Source organism: Globicephala melas, chromosome 18, assembly GCF_963455315.2.
Source record: "Globicephala melas chromosome 18, mGloMel1.2, whole genome shotgun sequence".
Lineage (NCBI taxonomy): Eukaryota > Metazoa > Chordata > Mammalia > Artiodactyla > Delphinidae > Globicephala > Globicephala melas.
The window spans coordinates 49378629-49395321 of NC_083331.1; the positions used below are offsets into that span (position 1 = coordinate 49378629).

General features: G+C 42.7%; 1 protein-coding gene and 1 pseudogene across 12 annotated transcripts in view; one reads left to right on the forward strand and one right to left on the reverse strand.

The window, feature by feature from the left end:
- LMO7 (LIM domain 7) overlaps positions 1–16693 on the forward strand; it is a 202207-nt gene that overhangs the window by 43731 nt on the left and 141783 nt on the right. The window lies entirely within an intron of this gene.
- LOC132593871 (protein FAM204A pseudogene) lies at positions 2736–3297 on the reverse strand (annotated as a pseudogene).

Here is a 16693-nt window from a genome sequence, read left to right on the forward strand (position 1 = left end):
TAATTCTGGTAAATTCCACCCATCTTCAGCTATTTGTAAGTTATTGCGTAAAAGCAGTGATATTGGAAAATTTAAGCATGTTTTCTGTAACTTTCCAGTTCGTTAGCCCACAGGTAATTTTCCCAGAGCTTGTTAGATTATGAAAAAAGGTTTTGCCTTTGAGTATCCTTTGGTTTAGATTTTCCACGGAATTTGCCTCCATTTCATTTTGCATAGATTTACTAAACGTCCTGTAAATGCAGACTTGAACTTGGAGTAACCTGCGTTTGCAGTTTCTGTGAACCCCGCTGGCCGCTGGGAACTAGGCTGCCACACCACAGATTTATGTTCTTTCCCCCTTCTGGCTAGAGTTGACTCTTGTTTGTGTAAAGTTGAAGGAAACTAAAGCCTCATCCCACGCTATTGTCTTCCAAAAGCACGCCAAAGAAAGAGACCAATTAAAAGAAGAAAGCCTGGCAATGCATTTTAATCTTCTGCCTGTTCTGGGTGGCCTGCAGGCTCTGTGGAGGAGAGGAAGCAGTAGAGCCTGTGGAACAGTTACTTGGATTTGTCCTATGGAAACTAACTCAGAACTCAGCTGCTCAGGGTTTGCACCGAAACGGCTCACAAAGAACATGTTGAAATGAAAGCCATGCTTTCTGGCCGACCTTTGAGTGCAAAGCTCTGTGAGGCCTGCAGTGGTGGCTGACAGACACAAACATTCAACAGTGAGAGAAGTTGGAGGAAGCCTGCATACAGAGGAAGTATCTACGGGTTGTGACAAATGACAAAAAAATGATACAATTTAGTAGCAAGTTTGACGGTCCTTTATTCAAGGGAAGATAATTCATGGATGGGGGGGAGTACTGTTTCTGAGGGATTTGGGCAAAAGCGAGTTGACAGAGCCTTCGAGGCAGCAACATGGACATTGCATGATTGACCAGGAGGCCAGGAGTATCCTGGGAAGGCTAACAGGTCTAGCGTTTTCTAGCGTGAGGTGAGCCGAGCTGGAAGATTGGGGTCCGTGTATGTTAGGTGTCCTTGGCAGTTTTCCGTGAGTGTAGGCTGACTTAGGTTTGTGATGTGGGCCGGTCCACTGGAGTGGCCTCCATTTTTTTTTTTTTTTTTTTTTTGCGGTACGCGGGCCTCTCACTGTTGTGGCCTCTCCCGCTGCAGAGCACAGGCTCCGGACGCGCAGGCCCAGCGGCCATGGCTCATGGGCCCAGCCGCTCCGTGGCATGTGGGATCTTCCTGGACCGGGGCACGAATCCGTGTCCCCTGCATCGGCAGGCAGACTCTCAACCACTGCGCACCAGGGAAGCCCTTGGCCTCCATTTTTTATCAGCCGTAATTATGTATATGAAATAAGGGGTGATGAAGAGGGAGAAAGTGGCTACTTCAGTTATATCAATTTACTGCGAAAGGAGGCCCCGGCATCCAAGATTTCCCTCTTACCTTTTTTTTTTTTACCCCCTCCTCCCCCCTTTTTTTTTTACAAGGGGTAAAATACGTTGACACTGGCTTTGTGAGAGGGGGCTTAGCTATGACAGACTAATGGAATGTGTGCAGAAGTGTCTCTAGGCAAGGTTTGTGGAAACAACACCCGAAAATAAATCCTTACAGTGAAAGAACTGGCGGAACATTAGGAGAAAGCGGATTACACGTGCAATTGGTCATCCCATGGGGAATGAGAGACCCTCTACAGGGTCTGCCTGCATGAAGGCTGTTCTCCCTGTTCTGGACTTGTTATTAGTGACTCTTTCCAGAATGTGTTTCTATAAAGTGACTACCGGTTATATGGAAGGGCTAAACCATGACTGTATTAGGATTTATTTGGTCAGAAATATTCGGCTGTCATGTGAGATTGAAGTCTTAAGTCACTGGAATAAAGGATGCGTAACTGTTTGAAGGAAAAGGACTTGGGAAAGCTCCAGAACACAGTACGAGTAATTTGGGAGAAAGCTGTGGTAGGGGATAGCACTTCTGGGCCACCAGAGGGCAGCATGCATTCAACAACTATTTTCTGAAGTCTGCATTTTCAAAGTACCACTGAGGACTGTGTGAAAGGGGGGCAGACCCTGGAGTGAAGTCAACTTTGTACTGATTTTATGCTCATCCCATCCACCTTGGATAACTCCAAGCAATATGTCATTTTTTGGTCTCTCCATGTTTTTCTTTCTCCCCAAGGAGAGTTATTCCACAGCTTTCAGTATATATCTCTATATAGCACTTATTATATTTTTCTTTTTTTACTGAAATATTTTATTTGAAGGAACATAAAAATTAATTTCTTTTACCATGCGACTGTGAAGAATTAACTGCACCTTCCCAATAAAAATTTAATCGTTACTTTTATAACATTAAAGTAATTAAAGTCATTTACAAAGACAATATCAATTGAGACTCATCCAGTTATAACTAATCCGTTATAAACAAATAGCAATCTTAAAATTTCAGAATAAGTATCATTAAACTGAATTCGAATATAGGAAGCTCGTTGACTATGCTATAACAAATAGATGAAAACTAAAATGGATTTTACACTCTAGGGATATATAAGTGTTAAACATTCTAATTTCTTATACAGATAACAGAAAGCTTCATTTCATTATTGTAAGCTCTCAAAATTTATGCTTATTTTTTCTACTTCTGTCAATTTCCTGACACATTTAACACAAGCATGGAAATCTTTTCAGTAAATTGAGCATGTGCACCTCACACATGTAGTGAAGGATACTGGCCAAGTGACATATGTCTCATATTGTTTGAGTTTCCGATCTATTCTTTGCTTCAGACCCCCATACAAGTTTATTCTTTTCTCAAGCAACCTGTGAATTTGCAATATCTTTTTTGGCTTTTACAGAGTTGGGGCTTTCAGCGGCTCTGATAGTTTTACAATAAGCTCTCCTGTGGCCATTTGGTTGCTGAGTTCTCAGCTTTCTCCATTTTGCAGTTGTCCACAGCCTGGTCTATGCTCTTGAAGGCCTGACTTATCATTTCTTTTTCTTTTTTCAAACCTATCCCTGACTCCAAAATACTGAATACGTTCCTTCCACTGGGCTTTATTTAAAGATTGTTTCTGACAAGGTGCCCCTTCATTCTTCGATTTATCTTTTCTGGAGAGTTTCTTTCCACCCCGCTTCCGCTTCCCAGGCTTGAGGTCAGGGTTTCATGTTTGGAATGCTTTTTATGCAATTCTTGAAATTTATTCCACATATTTAAGGGAATTCCAGAAAGGCACACTTTGTGTGCACTTACATGTGGCTCTGTTTCAGTTTTTGGTCTATCTAAGAGAAATCTGAGATTTGTTTCTCTCATTATCTGACCTTTCTCTTCCTGTGGGTTCAGGCTTCATCGGCAGAGTTCAGTGCAACATCACGTAGGCCAGGAGGAAGCAGCCCACGCCCTGTCTTTTCCTGAAGTTCAAGTCTTTAAGAGAGTAGCTCTTAGAAAGGTACACCTTCTCCTGCTGGCTGCACACCTGGAAGCCTGCAGGTTCTGGGGCAGAGCCTCACTATAATCCCAATGTGGGAAGAATCCCCTCCTGGGCATAACACTCAACGGCCAGGTCCCAGGTAGGATTTCTAGTCTGTTGACATTTTCATGCACTGTAAGTGTTTTCCAGGATTCACTGATTATAAACATAGTCCATTTTCTCAATGGGAAGCATCCTTACCCCCTCACTTTGATGGGACAGAAAACCCCTTTCCCACCAAAGAGCTTGGGAAGGTGCTGAGCTGCCCCTTCCAAGGAAAATATGGACCTGGCTGGGGTCTTCTCTGGCCTAATCTGCCCATGCTGGGCCTCCTGACAGATCCTCTGGAACTGTCACCAGGAGCCCAAGCCCATATTTAATTTTGTGTTAGGCTTTATGGGCAATGGATCTTTGTTAGGACTACTCAACTCTCTCTGCCCATTGTAGTGAGAGATCTCATTGCAATCGATTGGAGTTTGGGTTCCAATAAACTTTTATTTATAAAAACAGTTGGCGGGCCTGGGTTTGGCCCATAGGCCCTAGTTTGCCCACCCCTGGTTTAAGATGTGGTTTTCAATAAATTAGGTTAATAAGTTATTTTGTCTCCCATGTTGCTTTAACATAGTACCAAGCAAATGCATAAAGTACATTGATTTTGTTGAATATACTCTGATGTACTTCGAACGTTCTTTGTTCAGTGATGAAGAGTTATTCCCAATGGCTGAATAATAATTATAACTACTTTTTCTGGCAATGCTTCAATGAAGTTCTCAGAAAATACGTAAGCGATCGTCTATGTGTTGTATTTGTAAATATTTAATTTACAGTTAAAAACTGGAGATTTGATTTTAGTAAATGAAAAGTTTTGATAAGTGCCTTTGGAGTGTGTAGTCTAAGCAAAACTGAAAGGTTTTCCTAAACCAAACTGTGACCGAGAAGAATGTTTTTAAAAAGCTTTAACAAAATTAGTTTTGCTTCAGGTAATGTGAATATAGCCAAGATATCTCTCTGTTTATAGACAAGTGGCTTAATGTTTGAAGTATTATTCATCCCGTCAGTCTCCTGGGTGTGTGTTGAGTAGACGATGTTTTTTCAGTGTAGTTTCAAAACGCAGGATGGTTTATCATAAGAAAAAAATGCAGGATCTGTGTGGTCTTGGCTTGACTTAGAGTCACAGGTTACTGACTGTTAAATGTAATACGGAAATGTTTAAACCACACCGAGGTCTTCCCTGTAGCCGCCTAACCTCTTGTATCCTTGCTGTCAGTCAGCCTTTGTCCCACCAAGATGGAAGAGCTTCGGTCATGGTGCTCAACGCTTGGCTTCTTGGTCCAGTGACCTGCTTCCTCCCAGAGCTTTCCACTCTGTCCCCTGGAACAATTTTATGGTGAACACTCCAACATTTACCCCTCCCCTAAACCTTCTCTTTACCTCTTTGCCTTAAGAGAAAGCCAGTCCTCCTTTTTTCCTGTTGCCTTCTCCAGTGGAGTTTGCCATCTCTCACCCACTTCAGGGCTGGAAGAAGTGGCCACTTCCAGAGAGTTAGCCTGAAATGTTCACACAGCAGTATCTATGTCTTAGACCAGTTGGTTAGACTGTCCAATATCCTTCTTCCTCACTGCTGCTGACCTCTGACCTCTCACTTGCTCCTTTTTATTCAGTGAAGACTTGAGCACCTGACTCATGCATCCCTCCTGCTCTGACCTGCCATCACCCTGGGTAACACAGTGTAGACCGGAAGGGTGCATCAGGTTCTCTCACTTCCCAATCCACGATATCCTTTCCTACTCCAGGCACTTTCTTTGACGCCCTAATCATGGATTTAGTTATTTCCTGGAAGGGCTGCACTTCTGCATTATTAAATCCCAGCATCTGGGCTTCCCTGGTGGCGCAGTGGTTGGGAGTCCGCCTGCTGGTGCAGGGGACACGGGTTTGTGCCCCAGTCCGGGAAGATCCCACATGCCGCGGAGCGGCTAGGCCCATGAGCCATGGCCGCTGAGCCTGCGCGTCCGGAGCCTGTGCTCTGCAATGGGAGAGGCCACAACAGTGAGAGGCCCACGTACTGAAAAAAAAAAAAAAAAATCGCAGCATCTTACTCTACAGCTTACTCAGCAGCTTCAACTAAACATGCTTAGTCAAAGCCCCTTTACTTTCTTTCTTCTTACCAGCTGCCTGTCTCTACTTCCCTCCCTGCTTAGTGTAGTCTGCATGGTCTGACACTAAGCCACTTTCTTGAGATTGTCTTCAAACTGGCTCTCTTGTCCTCTCGCATCTACCTGGGAAAACCCAACTGCTGACGGCCTGCTCAGGTAGTCTTGATCTGCACGAACTCCAGGTTGCCCCGACCCTACTTGTGTGGAGCGGGTCCCAACAGATCCCAGCTAGTTTCAGAATCCTTGGTCTACTCAGTGTCTCTCTTTTTTTTAAATTTTTTTTTAACATCTTTATTGGGGTATAATTGCTTTACAATGGTGTGTTAGTTTCTGCTTTATAACAAAGTGAATCAGTCATACATAAACGTATGTTCCCATATGTCTTCCCTCTTGCGTCTCCCTCCCTCCCACCCTCCTTATCCCACCCCTCCAGGCTGTCACAAAGCACCGAGCCAATATCCCTGTGCCATGCGGCTGCTTCCCACTAGCTATCTACCTTACTACATTTGTTAGTGTGTATATGCCCATGACTCTCTCTCGCCCTGTCACAGCTCACCCTTCCCCCTCCCCATAACCTCAAGTCCGTTCTCTAGGAGGTCTGCGTCTTTATTCCTGCTTTACCCCTAGGTTCTTCATGACATTTTTTTTCTTAAATTCCGTATATATGTGTTAGCATACAGTATTTGTCTTTGTCTTTCTGACTTACTTCACTCTGTATGACAGACTCTAGGTCTATCCACCTCATTACAAATAGCTCAATTTTGTTTCTTTTTATGGCTGAGTAATATTCCATTGTATATATGTGCCACATCTTCTTTATCCATTCATCCGATGATGGGCACTTAGGTTGTTTCCATCTCCGGGCTATTGTAAATAGAGCTGCAATGAACATTTTGGTACATGACTCTTTTTGAATTTTGGTTTTCTCAGGGTATATGCCCAGTAGTGGGATTGCTGGGTCATATGGTAGTTCTATTTGTAGTTTTTTAAGGAACCTCCATACTGTTCTCCATAGTGTCTGAACCAATTCACATTCCTACTCAGTGTCTCTTAATTAAGAGGTTATTTACCCAGGACCTGCAGGAGGGCTGCAGTTCCCTCAGCTCTTTTCTAGTTATCTCCGGATCCTTCACGCATGTGTACAGCTATTCACGTTCCTTCTGGGTTGTCCAGTCCAGTTTTAGCTCTTTCAACCTGAAGCATCACTTCATACCAGTTATCAGATGGCTCTGCCTTCTCCCACAGCGTCTTCCTGGAGGTCTAACTCCAGGAAGATTTAACTCATTCCATCAAGACTTTTGTAGAAGGCACATAAGACCAGTCACCTTCAGTCATTTTTTATTTTATTTTTTATTTTATTTTATTTTTTTTAACATCTTTATTGGAGTATAATTGCTTTACAATGGTGTGTTAGTTTCGGCTTTATAACAAAGTGAATCAGTTATACATATACATATGTTCCCATATCTCTTCCCTCTTGCATCTCCCTCCCTCCCACCCTCCATATCCCACCCCTCTAGATGGTCACAAAGCACCTAGCTGATCTCCCTGTGCTATGCGGCTGCTTCCCACTGGCTATCTATTTTACGTTTGGTAGTGTATATATGTCCATGCCTCTCTCGCTTTGTCACAGCTTACCCTTCCCCCTCCCCATATCCTCAAGTCCGTTCTCTAGTAGGTCTGTGTCTTTATTCCTGTCTTACCCCTAGGTTCTTCTTGACATTTTTTTTTCTTAAATTCCATATATATGTGTTAGCATACGGTATTTGTCTTTCTCTTTCTGACTTACTTCACTCACCTTCAGTCTTATTTCGACTTTCGACTTTGACTGGATGCAATTCAGAAGCATCTTGCCTTGTGTAGACAGGCTAGAGTTCGTAAGGCACTGTGCATATACGCTTGTGTAAATTAGTCTGCTCATTTTGAGGATTAAGAGTATGTTGTTATATAAGCTGTAACTTGGCTTGATTTCTCACGTTGAGATGTGGGGAAGTGGCGTGGAAGTGTATGGTTCTCCCCAGTCCACGACTCTCGTGATCATTTTGGGTCAAGTGTGTGTGTAGGTGTGTGACCCAGCCTTTTGTTGTAATGCAGTTACCACAGTGGCCTGGAGCATCAGCTTAGGGTTCAAAAAATAACAGCATTCGTGGCATAAACGGTGATCATCGTCACCAGTGAAAGCACTTATTAAACAACCACATTTTGAAAACTGTCCAAATGTAGTTGAATAACGAATGCAGGCGGTTTTAAGTCTTTTTGTTCTGCACTGACGTTTGTTCTATTATTAGCCTCTTTCTGGAATATGGCTTTCGTGGTGTGGCCATTAAGGAATTCATCAAAATTTCATGTGGCCTGCATGGGTCTCCATTGTCTGTGGCTGCCATCTGGCTCTGCTTTAGGTGCGGCGATCATTATTTCATGCGGCACTCAGGGTCCCCGTCCCTGCCGATACCCAATCTGTTTTCCTTCTCCTCCGGCTTTTCTGTCTTCTGACTTCATTCTCTGTTCCAGGATGTAGGACGTCTGTCATTATTCTCTGTTAGGGGAGGAAAATATTAGTTCACGCTGGTTTTCGGCTTTTCCTTTTCCCCCAAGACATTAGTTAGGGCTTTCATGTGCTGCCAGAACCTCTCAGGTGTTTTTCCCCAGTGTAGGTACCATCTGTCTGATCCAGGACTCTTGTTCCTGGATCACGGCCTGAGAGGTAGGGAGGCTGGTTTGCTCTCCCATCCCCTCCCACTTTCCACTGCTGCCTTTTCTTTTTCCTGAGCTGTGTTCTTTTAGTCTCTGAATCTGAATTAAAACTTCTCTGTATATCTCACACAGCAGTTTCTCTTTTTCTCCTTTTGGCCTTTAGGAGAAGTGAATTAAGATATTTTTTTTCTTACAGATGTTTGTTGTTGTGTATGTTACGCAGTGGGGGAGGGCAGGAGAAGATGTGTAACCTTGACGGAGGTTCCTGAGCTCCAGAAAGTTTCAGTGTTGGACAGAAGAGCAGACACGGCCACTTGATGGTGACATAAGGCAGAACGGGGTGTCTACTGAACTAGTGGCTCAGAAAATCCGTCTCACAGAAGATGTAGAGGGAGAAGGACTCTTTTGGGGGCAGTGGTGTTCGGGGAAAACAGTGGAGGGTACACTTTGAGATGTTGAGATGGAGGGGTGAAGGCCCTGGAGGATACTGATTGCTTGTGTTTACACAGAATCAAGGAATCACGTGTGAGAATCCAGGGGTGAAAGACCTGGAGGGAGGGAGGGAAGCCTTACCCTAAGGGCAAATGGACCTTTGGAAGATTTTGAGCAGTGGTTTTTGATTTTTAAGGAATGATAGGTAGCCTTTGAAGTACAGAGTAGAAAAGGGAGATTAAGGCAAGGTGATCAGTAGGTTGTTGAAATGTTACATCTGCCAGAGGAGAAGCCGAGAACTGGGGTGGAGAGAATGACGTGGATTTGGAGGGACAGGAAGGTTCATGCTCGTGTTTTGAGTCTGGGCAGCTGGGAGGGTGTTGGTATCATGACTTCAGTAGAGAAGTGGGGTGTGGCGGTTCAGTCCTGGGTGAGAGGGTGAGGCCTGTCTTACATGTGGGCTCTGTGGTGATGTCTGGGTGCTCAAGAGGAGATGCTCAGCGGGGAGGTGTGAATATGAGGCTGGAGGGGCGCTTCAGGGGAAGGACAAGGGTTGCAAGTTCAGGGCTACCTGCTTGGCGTTTGTAATTGAACGAACAGAGTTTAGAAGGTGGAGGAAGGCCACTGAGCAGGTGAACTGAAGAATTTGGAGGGCGTGGTTGGCAGGTTAAGCTTCACGGTTTGGAGGAGGGTGAAGTAATTACCCTGGAGAAGTTTTCCGGACTAACCCATACCCTCCTGCCTTGCACACATTCTGTCACACCCAGCTGCCCTCTGCCAGGGATCCTTCTCGGTTTTGCCTGAACATTCAGACGCATCTTCAGTTTGTTGTGCTTGGTTGCCTGCCCGTATTATCTCCCTTTTAAAGCATAGTTCTAGGCTCGGAGAGCAGAATCCACGTACAAACCTAAGCCTCATAGAACCCAGATCTGTGAGCTTCCCTGATGCTTTACTGGATGAGAGAGAAATCATCCACGGTCCTGAGAGGAATCTTAGAAATCTCACCCATATGTTCGAACATTTTTTATAACAGGAGTTTACTTTCTGCAAAAATGCAGATCATTCCACATTGGAGAATTTTATTATGGTAGAAAGTTGTTCCATGTCGTTGGGTCCCAGGTCTACCATTTAAACAGACTGTATATCTTAACGTGCAAATTTTTCTGCAGAAGTCTCAAAATCTATTGTGTGTTTCAAAATCAATTTGGTAGAAACACATCAAAAGCTGTTATAGAATGAATAAAGGAGACAGATTAGTGGTGTTTATATTAATTTTTTTCAGCCGTATTGAGGTATAATTGACAAATCAAACTGTAAGATATTTCTCTTTTTTGTTTTCATCAAATGTTGCTTGGTGATATGTTCTTAAGCTATTTTGTTGAATTTTTAAAAAAATGTACTTGGATCTAGCCGTGAAAACTAGGAAACAGTAATTCCTTAACTGAGGTATTAAACTGCAGCTTATACCTCTGCAGTACCAGGAACTTGCCAGTAGGTGGTAGCAGAGAGCAGGAACTGATTTCCTGTTCGGTTTCCTTCGATTTCCAATAAAGAACCAAAGAAAGCATTTAGAGTTGTGAGCTGTAGTGATGATTTACTCCAAATTCTTTTTCTTATAAGGAAATCAAGACTCACAGAGCTCTAGATACCTAACACTAAAACAGTGTTTATCGGAGACCATTCTTAGCAAAACTCCGTAAGGGTACTTCTGGAAACGTTAAACTTCAGGTGTCTGTCTCAGGCTCCCTTAGAGAAAGGCCTGGGACCTGTATTGTTTTACAGGCGTCACAAGTGATTCTTTTACACGCTAAATTCTGAGTCAACGAGTGAGAGTCCTTCCTACAGGGCAGGATTTATGCTGGGCCTTCAGAATGCAATGAAAATCCCTGTGGATTTTCAAACTGACATGCCTGCGGGGCCAGCCAGGTGGTGAGCTGGGGCGAGGAAGGGTGGGTGTAGCAGATGGGAGGGTAGGGTCTGTGGCTCTCTGCAGAGTGTGTTCTCCCCAGGGCCGCCCATCACTACCTCAGGGCAGCCAGTTGTGGCTTTTCAGGTAATGCATGCCCAGCGTTGGCAGACCATTTCTTTTTTTAAAGAGAAGCTGGTAACCCAGATCTTTGCTCCCTCTTGCCCAACATTGTGCGTGGGCCAAACAAAACGTGTTCAGGTTGGAGTAAACCTGTCGGCTGTGACAGCCCCTTCAAGGACTTAGGCCAGTAGGGGAGCCACGAAGGCGAGTACACGTGTGCCTGCGGTGATGTGAATGTCACGGGCAGCCAGGAGTTGAAGGCGCAGAGGGGGAAGAGGGAGCCCTCAGCACTGCATGAGGGGATCAGGCACACATCCTGACATTGAGCTCTCAAGGTTTGCGATATATATATATATTTTTTTTTGGCGTGGGGGAAACAATCTCATCCATTTGTATGGGCAGAGTCTTCCTTCTGTTATCCTAAGATGGAACATTCATATCAATCTTTTCACATGTCACTATACCAGGATACAGGTGTCCCTTGGGGGACACCTGTATCTGTGGGGGAATTGGTTCCAGGACCTCTTGGGGACACCAAAATCCGGGGATGCTCATGTCCCTCAAATAAAATGCCCTAGTGCAGTCGGCTCTCCGTATTTGTGGGTTCCACATTCCCAACGCTCAGTACAGAGGGCCGACTGTGGTGCTGAAGAAGTTACTCTCAGTCCTTCCGTTTTTATAGTCTTGAAACAAAATTAAAATTATTATTAAATTAAATTATTACTGACATTATTACTAAAAACTAAAATTATTACCCAGCCAAGGATATTTTAAACTAATAATTAGACGTGTTATGGAGCCCTGAGCAATATCTACTTTTGAGATACATAATCTGGAAACTTTGTTGATCTATTAAGGCCCTAGAAAGAACCTAGGGGAAACTTTGTTCCTACAAGTCGTTTGAGGAAAACTGATTTCTGAACCATTCTGTTGTGGGGATGGTAATTAGTTCACAACAGGAGCTAATGTGGAGGTGCTATGGCCCTCTGTGTCCCATCTTACCTGTGTTTTCTGTTTTGAGACCATATACGTAAAGTGAGCTATAAAAAAAGGCCATAACTGCACTTGAGAAAACTTAGGGTTGTAGAATTGTTTAGAGATAATGCAAAGATGACACATTTAAAAGTAAAAAGATAGATGCAAGTATATAAAAGGAAATATCGTGATTAAAACATTTCTGTATGTGAGGTAGTGGGCTGGAAGTTTCACTTTGCAAATTTAGACCTATTCCTATGAAATTATAAGTAAGTTTTTTAGGGGGATAGACGTTTAGGAGATAGTAAACAAATTAATAGCTTAACATATGTTGAACTTCCTTTGTGTATGGGGTATGAGATGGTATTGAACGCCTTTTAAAAAGTCTTCTTTATTGAACTTGAATAAAATGCACAAATTTTTAAGTGTGCAATTCATTGAGCTTTTTTAGAACATGTTTATTGAGATACAATTCACAAACCATACAGTTCACCCTTTTGAAGCGTACAGTTCATTGGGCTTTAGTGTATTCGCAGGATTGTGCAACCCTCACCCCAGCCTAATTTCAAAATGTTTTCATCACGCCCGGAGACACCCTATACCCATTAGCACTCACCCATTCTTCCCTTCCCTTAGTCCCTGGCAACCACTAATCTACTCTCTGTTGCTATGGTTTTGCCTTCTCCGGGCATGTCACAGAAATGAATCATCATATGTAGTCCTCTGTGCCTGGTTTCTTTCACTTAGCCTCATGTTTTCTAGGTTTGTCCACGATGTAGATGTATCAGTACTCCATTCCATTTTATGGCTGTATGATATTCCATTGTATGGTTATACCATCTTCTGTTTATTCATTCATCAGTTGATGGATCGATGGGTATTTTCAGGTTTTTGGCTAACACAAGTAATACTGCTATGAAAACTCATATACAGGTTTTTGTGTGAACATGTGTTTTTATTTCTCTTGGGCATGTACCTAGGAATAGGAGTGTAATTATCTCTTTGCTTCCTAGAAATTCACTGTTGAATGGAAGGAAGGCTGACGACTGTGTACCAGAAGGACGACATTGTTAGCTTGCAGTAGGAATCCATCAAGAATCATTTAGGCAGCTCCTGTGTCACAGGTCGCCTCAAGTTCGTCCCATAATGCCAAACTTACACTGGAGAGTAAAGCATATCCTAGGGGTGTGACTATCCATTTGAAGTTCATGTAAAATAAGTAGTGACTGTCACCTGTAATACAGATACACTATTTCCTACGATGAATGTTTCCCACAGTGATGACTCTCATAGTAATTCACCGGGAGGTAAGCAGGTTAATTGTTGAGACTTGCTGATGTGTGTGTGTGACATTTCTGCACGAAACAATGATGTCTCTTGAGAACCAATGATTATATTAAGCATTTGAACTCTACTTAAACTATCCTGATAATGGATATTCACGTCTACATGTGCCTTGTGTGCTATTTGTTTAAAAAAACTCCTTGATCGAGGAGCAAACAATAATTTATGCGCTAGACTAGGCTTTTGGTGGACTTTTTTTCCTTTGCAGTATTTTACCTGTTTTCTGCAGCAGCATAAATTTGGAGTCTGAACTTGTATTTATAGACAACATGTACTTTATACTTTATTCTTTAGAAGTAGTTTTGTGATCCTTCGCAGAACAAAGCATAGCTGTAGAGCTCGAGCACATTTTCGTGTGTGATGTTTCTGGTGAATTTAACTAGCTGCCAGTAGGGTTCAGGTTGTCTTGGATTTCGTATCTAGATGAAACCTGGTACGTAAATTGTCAGCCCTGGAGCACATCGTTCTTCCCTTGGTTTTATATAGTTCTTTCCAGTTGTGGCTTATTAATAGTTGTGGTTCAGCAAAAATAATCGGAGACTCTAAGCTAAAAGTTGGTATCAGGAAGTGGCCACTTCTTCTGGACCAGAAATTATGTTTAAACTCATTCTTTCCCACCCCCCCCCAAATATCTGAGTGTAGCTGGCATTTGGCCTAATGATGATTAAGAATTTGGAGGGTTTATAAAGACAGTTGGCTTTTAATTATCCAGAACACACTGGGAGCTGTGTACTTTGCTGTTAGTCTTCCCTTCCCGACTGCGTGAAGACTTGGGAGCCTTCCCAAGAGAAGGGGAAGTGGGGAGGTGTAATTGACACTAGCCGCTAAGACCAAGGGCTTACCATGGGCAGTGGGGTAGAAAATGTTTAGATTTTTGACCACTAAGAGACTTTCGGATTCCATTTAGAATTCAGTGATCTGTGCAATTCTAATACCACGATTTTGGAAGACTGTGCGTTGGCTTTGGGTTTGCTATCAAGTGATATTAGCATTGGCAAAAATAGTCCTGGTATATGCCGGGATATTATGTAGTACAATGCCAAGTCTTAAGAGAGGCCAGTGACTTGAGAATTATGTCACTTAAAGCAGTGCTGAGTATACAATATAAGTTAACGAAGAACATGCTGTAATTCAGAGGCTTAACCACATTTTAGAGAGATGCCTAGGCTTAAAATGCCATTTTGACCACATATTTCAAAACAGGGTTATTAGACTTTTAAAGAGGAATTTCCAAGAATTGCTTCATCTTTTTATATTCCTAGCGCCAAGCACCGTGCCAGGTACGTGCATAGCAATTGCCATTACGTGATTTTTGAATGAGTGAATAACCAAATACTTTCTTAGTATCTTAGTTAAAATTAAGAAAGATTATTTAAATGGAAAATTGAATTCTAATGTATTCTTCGGTCTGGAAAAAATTTATGTAGCAAATCAGTGGTGAAATGCTCTCAACTGAGGTTTTCATCTAAGAATATTCCCTTTTAAAAAGGTATATCACTAGAGTGATATGTTTCCATAGACTCTTGTATGTGTTTGTTCTTGAGCTAGTGACAAAACTAGGGTGAGTGATTTTGGGGAACTGAGGCAGGTTCTTCTTCTAAAACACAACCAATCTCCACCCTCCCTACCCCCCATACACTTGAAATTTAACTAGCAGTTTTGCTTTTTTTGGGGTCTTGTTCTTTCTTGCTTCAAATACTTGTGCAAATATTCATCAGAAGAGTAATTAGATTTAACATAAGTGACAAGTATGTGTAAGCCATATTTCAACCAATGAGAAGTTGGGTAAGACAGTTCTGCCCTTGAGAGTGTGCAGAATAGGCTGGGATGGCTGGGAATAGGTTCCTAATTACATTGTCAAGTTCACTCAGCGCTTCCATAGACACTCTCACTGGATGCTCACTGCCTGTTATGTAGGGACTGACCTAGGTCTCAACTCAAGCAAGCATAGTTTTACTCAGTTTCCTCATGTCTAGATGGGGTAAGAGTGCCCACCACACAGGGTTGCTGTGAAGATTAAGGGAGATCGTGCACGAAGTAAACAGAGTAAGGGTTAGCTGTCAATCCTGGAACCCCTTTTCTAGCTGAGAAGACTGAGGCCTGGGGAAATTGGGAGACTTCATTATACAAAGGAGTCTGAGACTCCATCTCAGCTTCTCTGACTTCAAATTTTTATTAGTTTAAAAAGGCCACTACCCAGACTCCCAGGTATTGAAACCAAACTTATGGTTACCAAAGGAGATACGTCGGGCGTGGGGTGGGGGGAGAGCTTGGGATGAACATACACACACTACTATGTATAAAATAGATAACCAACAAAGACCTACTGTATATAGCACAGGGAACTCTACTCAATATTCTGCAATAAGCTATATGGGAAAAATATCTGAAAAAGAATGCATACATGTATTCAATATATGTATACTGAATCACTTTGCTGTACACCTGAAACTAACACAACATTGTAAATCAACTATACTCCAATAAAATTAAAAAAAAAATAAGATTAAAAGGATAGAGCCCCACCCTTTTTGGAAGAATTGGTTTCTCTAAAATTGTGAATAACCTTTTCAGTAATTTTACTCTGGGCAAGGAAAGAGCTAGAAGGTAGACTTTTTATATTTAAATTATGTTTAGTTTTTACCTAATATTTTCGACTGTGTGCCACAGTCCTTGCATTATAGGTTTTTAGTATGTGTGACCAATGAGATTTGTCAAATCTTGACTAATGTATACGTCTCATGGAATTCATCATAAAAATTGGACCTGTTTTGCGGCATCATGGGATGCTGCAAAAAATGAAGTTTGATGGAAGAAAGGAGAGAAGGGTGTTTTTAATTTTTTGGTGGCTTCTTAGAGACTGAAAACACGACAGCTCCTTGATGTGTGCCGGCCTGGGGGGGAATCTCTCTGTGGAAACCATGGCCTATAAGGGCTCTCTCGTTGGAAGGTGGGATATACTAGGTTATGTTTCTGAATGAAAATGTTAAAGCACACCCATTGTTTGTGAATTGCTTCATGATGTGGTTCCTGTGTTCCCCAGTGCTTTCTGAGGGCAAATATTCCTTGGGGTTTTTTTTTTTTTTGGCATGACTTTGGTTGAAGTGATTGGCATGATGATCTCCTGTGTGTATCTTAAATGTCCTGATGTAGTAGCTGATCAGTCAATTAGTAACTTAATTTGGAATCAACTATGAGCCCAGTTGAAGCTCATCATCTAGTTTTTTGGCAGCAAACATCCCTTTCCCTCTTTTTTTTTTTTTTTTTTTTTTTGCGGTGCGCGGGCCTCTCACTGTTGTGGCTTCTCCTGTTGCGGAGCGCAGGCTCAGCGACCATGGCTCAAGGGCCCAGCCACTCTGCGGCATGTGGGACCTTCCCAGACCGGGGCACGAACCTGTGTCCCCTGCATCAGCAGGCAGACTCCCAACCACTGCGCCACTAGGGAAGCCCCCTTTCCCTCTTTTAAAACAAGCTCAAATGGGCACTGTGTTTTTGCACTGTGATTCACACAGAAGTATGGTGGAGAGTGCTTTTGGGATTCTAAACATCTTTTAAATGGCTGCTTAAAAGGAACTGAAAAATTTAAACGGGATGAGGGCCTGCTGACTTGCA